We start from the raw sequence: 10,123 nt of genomic DNA on the forward strand, positions 1-10,123 counted from the left end.
ATAGATAGATAGATAGATAGATAGATAGATAGATAGATAGATAGATAAATAAAAGCTCCAGGGGAGTGGTGCCTAGGTGGCTCAGTCAGTGAAGCGTCTGAATCTTGGTTTCAGCTTAGGTCATGATCTCCTGGTCCTGGGATCCATACCCCCCACCCCTTGGGCTCCTTGCTCAGTGTGGAGACTGCTTCAGATTCTTTCTCTTCCCCTTCTGCCCCTCCCCACTCCCGCTCCCTCTCTCTCTAAAATAAATAAAATCTTTATAAAAAAGTTCCAGGGACACTCATTCATAGGGGACTCCCCACAGATGTGATGTGTTCATTTTACCCCTAGGAACTTGACCAGGTTCTCACAGTACGTATGAGAGAAAAATCCACTGGTGGGATTTGCCTCTTGGAGCTATACACCTCCTGGAGTAAATAACAGAGAAAAACCTCCTAGTGTTCCCAGAGAGGGAGGGGAAAGGAACCATTTTTTTAATATTCAAGAGCTTCTTTTCTAGAAGGCCTGCCCTCAGGAGAAACCAGTTAACCAGAGCCTAAAATGCTGAAATGTATCATGGCCTAACTGACCGGGGCATGGTGGGGCGGGGGATGGAGGTGGGGAGGGGGAATGTGTGGAATACCCAGCTATAGTCACCTTTAGCCTTCCAATAACCAGATGAGCCTAGAACCAAAGGGATGACATCAGTGGCTTTTAGAATAGACAATGCAGGGGAAAGACATTTATGGCTGAAGGAAGGAATGGGATTTCCTGTTCATGGGGTCTTCCTGGACTCTTCTAGCCAGCTGACTTTCCTGCAGAGTGGAGTCAACTTGCCATAGGGGCTGCTCTCCCAACACCGCAGGCACCTTCTTTGCTGTAGGCACCAGGAGAGGTTCCTTCTGATGAAGGATAATTGGAAGGCAGGCAGTCAGGGACAACAGGCCCCCACCCTAAGAGGAAACCACCCTTAAAAGGATTTTACACCGCCCTGGAAGGAGCCCTCCACCCTTTCCCATATGATAAATAGGTGACAAAAATCTGATTGGATGACAGGCACAGGGAGGGTTAATCAGATTGAAACAGCCCACCAACAAGACAGTAAAAACCCCTTGACTTAGAAACTCCGGTGGCAACCCCTTCGGGTCCCCTCTCTCCTTGGGAGCTTTGTACTGTCACTTTACTATCGCTCAGTAAACCTTGCTTTGCTGCCCACCACTCTGTCTGATCTACCTCTTCATTCTTTGAAGTGGTGTGACCAAGAACCACGGGCACCGACGGAGGAAAAAAATCCTCTAACAATTCCAAGGTACAGAGACCGTGTTTACAGTACCTTCAGCTGCCAGGAAAAGAACTGAGCGTGGTGGAAGAGAGCCAGGTCATTCTGAGAGGTGGACTCAGCCAGTGAGGTCTAGGAATTACTCTGGCTGGGTTCCTCTTAGATGATTAAAATTCTCTCTCGACTTAGACTCATAGGCTGCAGAATGGCTCTCCTCTCCCTGGCTGAGATCACTGTTCCATGGAGCAAAGGGTTAGAAATAAGAACCTTCCCACTATACCAGAAACTCCTTGCAGAGGTGAGTCCCTTCGAGCAGTGTTTAGGAACCATAAATTGCATTTAAGGGGATTTCCTCTCTAACTGGAGTGATCTGGGATTGGGAAGAGTCTGGCTTTAGGTTCTTATGCAAGTGGAGTTGAGTCTTGGCTCTATCACTCACCTACTGTCCTTGAGCAGATGATACTCCCCTGGAGCCAGTGTTTCTCACCATATAAAATGTGGATAATAATAACTACCTGACTGGAATAAAGATATTTTATGTTAAAAACCAGACACATTGATTGGCACAGAGCGGATACTTAAGAATATTATTATTATTATTTATCTAACTACATCAGCCCAATATGATAAATTAAATGAAATCAGTACATAGTCCTCCACCTTAAGAGGAGAGCCATGTGTCTTTAATTCTCAAAATAAAACCAACTGCCAAAGCCAAGCAGAAGGAATCTGCCTTCCCAAACCTCTCAGAAGCATGCCTGGCCATGTTGCAGGCTCACTGTCCAGCAGAATTAATGACAACTTATCTTAAGCACCTAGCACTTTGCCTGGCATGGAGGAAGCACTAAAAGTGATGGCTATTATTATGATGATACCAAAAGCTCACTCTTTCAAGTGCCAACTTATATCAACTTGTATGGAAAACTAGATAAAGTGCTTTGCAAACTATAGGAACGAATGCCAACCTGTAAATACTGGTCAATAACTATAAAAAGGCTTTTTGGACATCTACACAATTAATCTGTACTGATGAGAACAGAAACAGGGCTTGCCAGAATTATGTGTAAACACAGAGCAAATAGATACTGAGTGAGCATTTATAAATAACGGTCAGGAACTTCATGGTCTTCTGCAACAACAACTTCAGCTAACTCATGTTCAGGGCACCAATGGAAAACAGCCAAGCAGGTGAGAGCTGCGTGTGAGTGCAGAGCCTACAGACACAGAGTGAGAACTCAGTCGTGGTCACGGTGGCAGCCATGTATTGTTGTAACACCTATGTCACTTATCCAGAGGTGAGTTTCTTGGCTTCTTCTCCTCAGCTTTGTCTGATTTAAGGGAGGTCTGCAGGCAAGGGGACACCTGATGAGTGGGTGTTCTTGCAGCTTCTTTGATGAGGCGCAGCCGTGGTGAAGACGCAAGTCAACTGTGTGGGACGAGCCCAGCAATCCAGGCTGCCATCTTATGAGGGGTGTCCCTGGATAACTGGGCTCCCAAGACACAAGTAGAAATTGTGTTTCTATTTCCAGGCAAATATCCTTGTAGCTGGTGTGAAATCAATCAACTTGCAAATGTTAGGTCTTATACTGACTTCTATAACACAGAGTCAGTCTTCAGCATCAGAGACCCAGAAGCCCCTAAAGGCCTTTGGAATCTCCTCAGCCCTGGACCAGTTGTCCTCAGCACCCCATGAAGCAGTCATCAAACACAGGGAAGGAATCAGTGCCTAACTTCTCTTCAGTACCAGTAAGTGCCATCCACAGGAACTTCCAGTTACAATGGGAATGTGAAGAACAGGAGCCCCAAGGAGCCCAGGGGCCCAGCAGAGACCCAGGGACCCTGGGCTAGAGTGGTTGCTCCTTTTCACTGCTTTGCCCGTGGCAAACCTAGGAATAACCTGTTCCTCTTGCCTCAGAACTTCGGGAGTTCTCATTGGCCAAAATACTGCCATGAAATGCTTAGGGACACCCAGGGGCGCCTGGGTGGCTCAGTCGGTTCAGCATCTGCCTTCGGCTCAGGTCATGATCCCAGGGTCCTGGGATCGAGTCCCACATCAGGCTCCTGGCTCAGCGGGGAGCCTGCTTCTGCCTCTGCCTGCCCCTCTCCCTGCTTGTGCTCTCTCTGACAAATAAATAAATAAAATCTGTAAAAACAAACAAAAAACCCCCTCATTTCTTTAAAAAAAAAAGGAATAGGGATACCAGGTTCCTGAAGGAGATGAGGCAGAATAGGAGGAGGCTGTTAAGAAAATTTATTCCTACTTCTGTCATGTATGTTGAGCATGAAATGTTTAGACTGGCCCTCCTCCATCTAATTTTTATTCTCTGCAGTCCTACCAGGTATGGGATAAAGTTAGATCATATCTAGTCATTAGATCAAGTATAGATCATATTAGGAAAGTGGTTCTACTGATTAAGCTTCTTTATATGTTTAGAAAATAGTAACATTTAACTAAAATAGCTGTAAGGCTATTTTACATTTCTAACTTCTTAAAATGGGGAAGGAGGTGGATATAAAAGAACCAAGAGCAGATGAAGGACATTGTGTGATGGCAAGGAGATTTACTTGGAATTTCGTTAGGAGACACTGAGGATTATTATTTTACTTTTGTGGAGAAGACCAGCCTAACTGCCCGGTAAGTTCTTCCAGAAGAATCAGTTTTTAAAGAAGCCATCTTTCAGTTACATATGAAATGGGACTGGTTTTCTTGTGAGCTGTGTTCTGTCCCCATGTTTTAGAGCTCGTGCTTTCATGAGAAATTTTATTCCCTCACATTGCTTCATCCATTCTCCCCAATATACATGCTTTTTCACATCTATGAGAGTCCGGGTCAGTTTTAGAAATAAAAGCTACTTGTAAGTATTTTAAGTGGAATGGAATTTCACACAGGGAACTAAAATGTTAAAAAAAATAATGTTTGTAGTTCTGCCTTCCAGTCCCACAAAAGACATTTAATTGGACAAAATTTGCTCTCAGACAGCAGCTTTAAGGAAGTGTGGGAACAGTTATGCCTTAGTTTTCCAAATAACTAGGAAGGTTGAAAGGACACTGAGTGTGCTGTTACCATTTCTATCATAATAGCCAAGTGCTTTGAATATTTCCAATGTGCCAAGGACAAGGCTTAAAGCAGAGGACTGAACGTCTAATAATGGAACCTCATCTTTCAGTGAAAGAAATTCTTTTTCCTCTTAGCATTGGAAGGGCTCTTCAGATCTCAACACATAAATGATTTTTACCACCTTTACATTTGCCCTACTGGTACCATATGGTTATGATTATCCAATAGAAGGCAAAACCCTGGTTTACCTTTCATTTTTTACTGCCTAGGAATGCAATATATCCTCATGTATAATTTTATCTTTGAGATTAGGCATTAGGTTGTCTCCTCTCAGACCCTTACTCTCCTTCATTCTGATCAAGCATGAGTGCACATAATGGAATGTACAATGCCAGCTGCATTACTCTGTGCTGGAAGAACATCATGGGGTGAGCACCCAGGGCTAGGCGAGGGCCACAACTACCCAAGAACTGGCAGGAGCCCAGAAGACACTCAGCCAATGCTACCCCTCAGAATAAATCCTGGAGCATGATTTTTTTCGTAGTCTCTGAAACAGAGAGGCTGAAAGAGACTCTTAAACTTTTTGTTATTGAATATTTTGAATTCATTTTTCTTTTTTTCTTTCTTTTTTTTTTTTTTAAGTTCTAATTATTTTACTAGAATATCAACTCTGGGTTGATCTTCCAGGCTACACAGTATATTCTTTCAATATATGACTTCAAGTTGTCTTTTATTTCACAATGGTTTTCTTCCATGATGATTTTTTCATATTTGTTCTGTTCTGTTCAGTAGCTTTGGCTTTCTTCCTCAGGAATTTACACACACATGCACACACAAAAACACACAGAGACACTTTCCTGAGGTTCTATGTCACTTTCTCTTAAATCCTTTTTTCATTTCTTTCATATTTTTATTTAAAATTTTCCTCCTTCCCATTTCCTGTTTCTTTTTACGTACTGCCCGTGGTATTTATTAATTAATATTTTGCTTCAAGTTTAGTTTCTTTTATTTCTAACACTTTCCTTGGTTTTCTGAGCTTCATTTTCAAGTCTCCATGTTTTCTTTTCTCTGATAATATTCTTTCCGAGTTATTTTGATTCCAATTTAAGTTGTTCTTTTATACCCTCTATTATTTTCTTCTTTTAGCTTATTTATTTAAAATACTAGAATATAGTTTTCCTTTATTTTATCATGTCTTTCTGGTGTGTTTACATTGCTTGAAAGAATGTTGTTCTGCTTCTAATTTTCCTTTTTTTCTGATAATAATCTTTTTAAGATTTTATTTTTAATTAATCTCTACCCCCAATGTGGGGCTTGAGCTCACAACCCTGAGATCAAGTGTCACATGCTCTACCGACTAAGCCAGTCAGGCACCCCTTTTTTATTTGTCCTGGTCCCCACTGATAATAATTTTTAATGTGTTTGACTGCTTTTCTTTCTTATTGCTTGTATTTCAGTGAGATGAGTTATTTGTACTAGAAGCCAGTGTAGTTTTCCTAGCTTCAAGATTCTAGAGCTCCCTCTTCTGTCATTTATTTGAATTGTTTAAAAATACTGTACTTTGTGAAATGTGCTGTCTCCTTGACCCTCTTTCCTTTGCCCCCATGTTCCTGCTTAATATAAGGACTCTGTCCTATAAGTGAGACTTGGGTCCAGAATCGAGATCACCCCAGTACTCTCTGACTTAATGAGGTCCCCTTGCACTCACCTGCAAACTGTAGTCTACAAAGCTCCTCCTAGTTTGGACTGGTGTTCCCTGGGAGACTATATCTGCAGTGCATATAAAGACAAAAGATTTCTAGTCATACCCAAATCACACATAATGGGGGCGCCTGGGTGGCTCAGATGGTTAAGCGTCTGCCTTCAGCTCAGGTCATGATCCCAGGGTCCTGGGATCGAGCCCCACATCAGGCTCCCTGCTCAGCAGGAAACCTGCTTCTCCCTCTCCCTCTGCCTCTCCCCCGGCTCATGCTCTCTCTCTGTATCTCTGTGTCTCAAATAAATAAATAAAATTTAAAAAAAAATCACACATAATGAATAAGGAAAAGAAACGTACCCAATAGAAAATGTGCAAAGGTTACAAACAAGCAATCTATAGAGGAGGAAACCTGAATATCAACTAAACCTATGAAAAGGTGCTTCATCTCACCAGTAACTGGGAATGCTAATTAAAACATGAAAATGGAGTTTTATCTCGTTCAGCACTAAGGACATTACAAGTTAATATAATAATTACAAAAGAAAAAAAAATCAAATTGTGGCTCCCGTTAAAGAACAACCATCACCTCATAGGTATTCTGAAAAAAGAAAGGAAAAATCTGATAAGAAGAGAAAAATACATCTCTAGCTTTCTCTCTCTCTGGTCTCTGGGTACCACATCCCAGAATATTCTCTGTTTACCTCTTTATCTAATTCCTACTCATCTCTCAGGTCTTACCTTAATTGTCATTTCTTTCAGGAAAACATCTGATTCTCCTTTAGTATAAGATAAAAACTCCTGTTGTGTCTGTCCTTGGTATTTTATACTTTCTCTACCATAGCATTTTCCAAGCATTGCTGTGCTACTCTTTTATGTGTCCCTTGCTAGGTTATAGTGTTGAGTTATTCAATCAAACTTTAATTGAGGTGTTACTGTGAAGGTAGTTTATAGATGCAGTTAGCATCTATAGTCAGTTGACTTTGTGTAGGTTATCCCCCACAGTCAGAGTGGGTCTATCCCAGGTAGTTGAAAGGCCTTAAGAGCAGAAACAAAGTTTCCCTGCAGAATAAGAAATTTCACCTGTGAAATGCAGTGTCACCTCCTGCTTGAGAGATTCCAACCTTTCTTTCCTAATTTCCTGCCCTAGAAATTTTGAACTTGACTAGCCAGCCCCCCACAATTGCATATGCCAATTCCTTGCAATAACTCCCTCAATCTCTCTCTCTCTCTCTCTCCATCATCAGGTCATGATCTCAGGATGTAGGATCGAGCCCCTCCTCGGACTCCAGGTTTAGCATGGAGTCTGCTTGTCCCCCTCCCTCTCCTCCTTCCCCTGCTCTCTCTCTCTCAAATAAATAAATAAATAAATAATTTTTTTTTTTTAAGTCCTCTGCGGGTGCCAGGGTGGCTCAGTCAGTTAAGTGTCAGACTCTTGATCTTGGCTCAGGTCTTGATCTCAGAGTCATGAGTTTGAGCCCACACTGGACTCCATGCTGGGTGTGCAGTATGCACCTGGGTATGCAATATGGCGTATATATATGGCCTCAAAGCAGCTTGGGGAAACCTCCTTAGTGCACTATAGGATTGGAGAAGGAAGGGGATAAGACATTTCTAGATGCTTTCAGGAAATACTGACAAATGCCAAATAGTAATAGTTCACTACTAGCATAAATCTTTTTGTAAGTCACTGGAGTATTTATCCAATTTTCAAAGCTGTAGCAAACATTGAAAGAAAGAAAGCTGATTCTGGAAAGCAGTCATTTCTGTACTCAAAAAGAAGGTTCAGTCAAACACTACTGGTGTTTCTGGCAATAAACTTTGATATTTAAAGGAAATGTAAATACAAATATATTGATAGCCCATAATCATATACTCTAAGAGTCTTACTCCATTTTTAATTCCAAGGAAACAAGAAAATAGACTTTCGTCTGATTTAGCACAAGAGATATTAGAATAACTTAATATGATAACAGCAAAAATGGATCAGAATCTTGGCTTCTATTAAAGAATAGACATTACCTTGTGCATATTCCAAAAAAAGCCAGAAAAAAATCTGATGGTAAGAGAGAATGACATCAAAACTTTTTTAAAATGCTGAAGATTGAAATTTAAAAGAAGGGGTGCCTGGGTGACTAAGTTGGTTAAGCATCTATCTTCAGCTCTGGTCGTGATCCTGGGGTCCTGGGATGGAGCCCCCGCATCTGGCTCCCTGCTCAGCAGGGAGTCTGCTTCTCCCTCTCCTCTCCACTCGTTCTCTCTCTCTCAAATAAATAAATAAAATATTTTTTTTAAAAAGAAATTTAAGAAAAGCAAAAACAAAACTTTGGACTGGGTCCTAAACCTATATTTTCAAAAAAAAAAAAAAATGTCCGAAGGCTTATTACACCAGCATCAGCCAAGTATAAAGACATTCCCAGGCCCCACCCTAAGCCAACTGAATCTGAATCTCCCGGGTCAGGTTTGAGCACTGTATAGTTACTATGTTCCTCAGGTGATTCTGATGCACAGCAAGTTTGGAGAACTAACTCTAGACTGTCAATCTTCACAATAAGATCCTCCCTTCCCTTCATCACACTGATCAAGATCAGCTTCATTCTGGAAGCATTCTATAATTCATTTTATATTAACAGAATTTCTGTGCTTCCTTTTATCTCCTAACTCCTTATCTTATGACATTTAATCAATGTGTTATAGAATCATGAAATTGAACTGGTAGAAGAATGGAGAAGAAGCAACATAATATTTTAGTTCACTCCACATTGTATCTTTAGATCTTGCTTTGTTATATTAGTTTAAGTATTTCTCACACAAAACAACAGACATAGTAATATTCAAATGCAAATCTGTATGTAACCCACATCCCTGGCATGAAAGACCCAAGGATACAGTTTTTTAGAGAGTGTCACAGCTCACTTGGATTGAGCCATGACTAAGTATTTTCCTACTGATAAACTTAACATCTAATTCTTGACCCAAAGCTTTAGATAGATTTTAATTAACAATAAGAACCTAAGCTTAGAACAACAATCTAGGTTCAAATCCCATCTGCAACACTAATGTGATTTTAGAAAAGTTTCTTCACCTTTCCACTCTAGATTTACTTATCAGTTATGTGAAGATTCAATATCTCATATGGAAAAATAATAAAAAGAATAACTAATAATAACTGGGTGCTGTGCTAAAATGGAAGGTAAAAGGCAAAACAAAATAAATTGCTTCTCATTCATTAAAGAAATATTGGTGATCGTGCAACTACAACAGCTTTTTGACACCCCGGGGACTACCATGAGCATTACACCTCCACACGTATAGTTCTAGTAAAAAAAAAAAAATCTTCAGATTCAGAAAAACAATAAAATATGGATATCCATTATTCAAAAATCAACAATTATTGACCTAAGATTTGGGAAATAGGAACTTATATTTCCTTTTCTACATTCCCTGTATTTCTTACTTTGAGTTTAGGTTTTATCATAAGATAGACTTTCAAATGCATCTACAGAGTACAGATTAGTTATGAAGTATCAGAATTACTTTCTAAGTTTTCTTTCAAACACTATTTCTTACCTGAGGGGCATTATAGGTATTTGAAGTGTGTTTGTCCTCCCTGGGTGCACGACAGCTGTCACACATGCAGCCACCAACTCCAATGAGTTTTGAAGACAGGCAGCCAGGGCTTTCATCTGGAGTTGTAAAACTCTTTAAGAAAAAGCAAGCAATCTGACCAAGTTTGATTCCACCACAAGAATCGGAAGAACCATAAATACAAGAATAAAACAGCTTTAATTTCCCACAATAATGCTAAGTGTTCCCATAGCCAACATGATTACTTACCTCATCTTTCAATTGGCCTCAGAAATAAAATACATTAGCATAAACTACACACAGTAATAGAAGGAACAGTGTTAGTTATGACCTCACAGTCATTTACTTTACCTGACACTACAGGATTCTCAAACCAGTCTACTGGTGTGTTGCTTGGCCTAAGGATAAAATTACTCTGATTTTCTAAATGCGTATGAAAGAAAGTTAGGAGTTAGGGTAGGTGGCCAGGGTGCAGGTAGGTGGTGGGAAAAGGGAGCAATAAAGACGGATATTTGTCCCA

At 40.4% G+C, this 10,123-nt stretch overlaps 1 protein-coding gene across 3 annotated transcripts in view; it reads right to left on the reverse strand.

The window, feature by feature from the left end:
* The window catches only part of LOC112806159 (calcitonin receptor-stimulating peptide 1), a 25,423-nt gene extending 15,679 nt beyond the window's left edge, over positions 1-9,744 (reverse strand). For all 3 annotated transcript variants that reach the window (XM_073883023.1, XM_025848483.2, XM_073883022.1), the window contains exons 1-2: positions 9,586-9,744; positions 6,028-6,089 (exon numbers count right to left, since the gene is read on the reverse strand). The gene's annotated coding sequence lies outside the window, so the exon portion shown is untranslated. The remainder of the gene's footprint in view (positions 1-6,027; positions 6,090-9,585) is intronic.
* Between the last annotated feature and the right edge of the window lie 379 nt (positions 9,745-10,123).

Source organism: Callorhinus ursinus, unplaced genomic scaffold (genome assembly GCF_003265705.2).
Source record: "Callorhinus ursinus isolate GAN/ISIS: 27379988/994484 unplaced genomic scaffold, GSC_fseal_2.0 scaffold49, whole genome shotgun sequence".
NCBI classification, from domain to species: domain Eukaryota; kingdom Metazoa; phylum Chordata; class Mammalia; order Carnivora; family Otariidae; genus Callorhinus; species Callorhinus ursinus.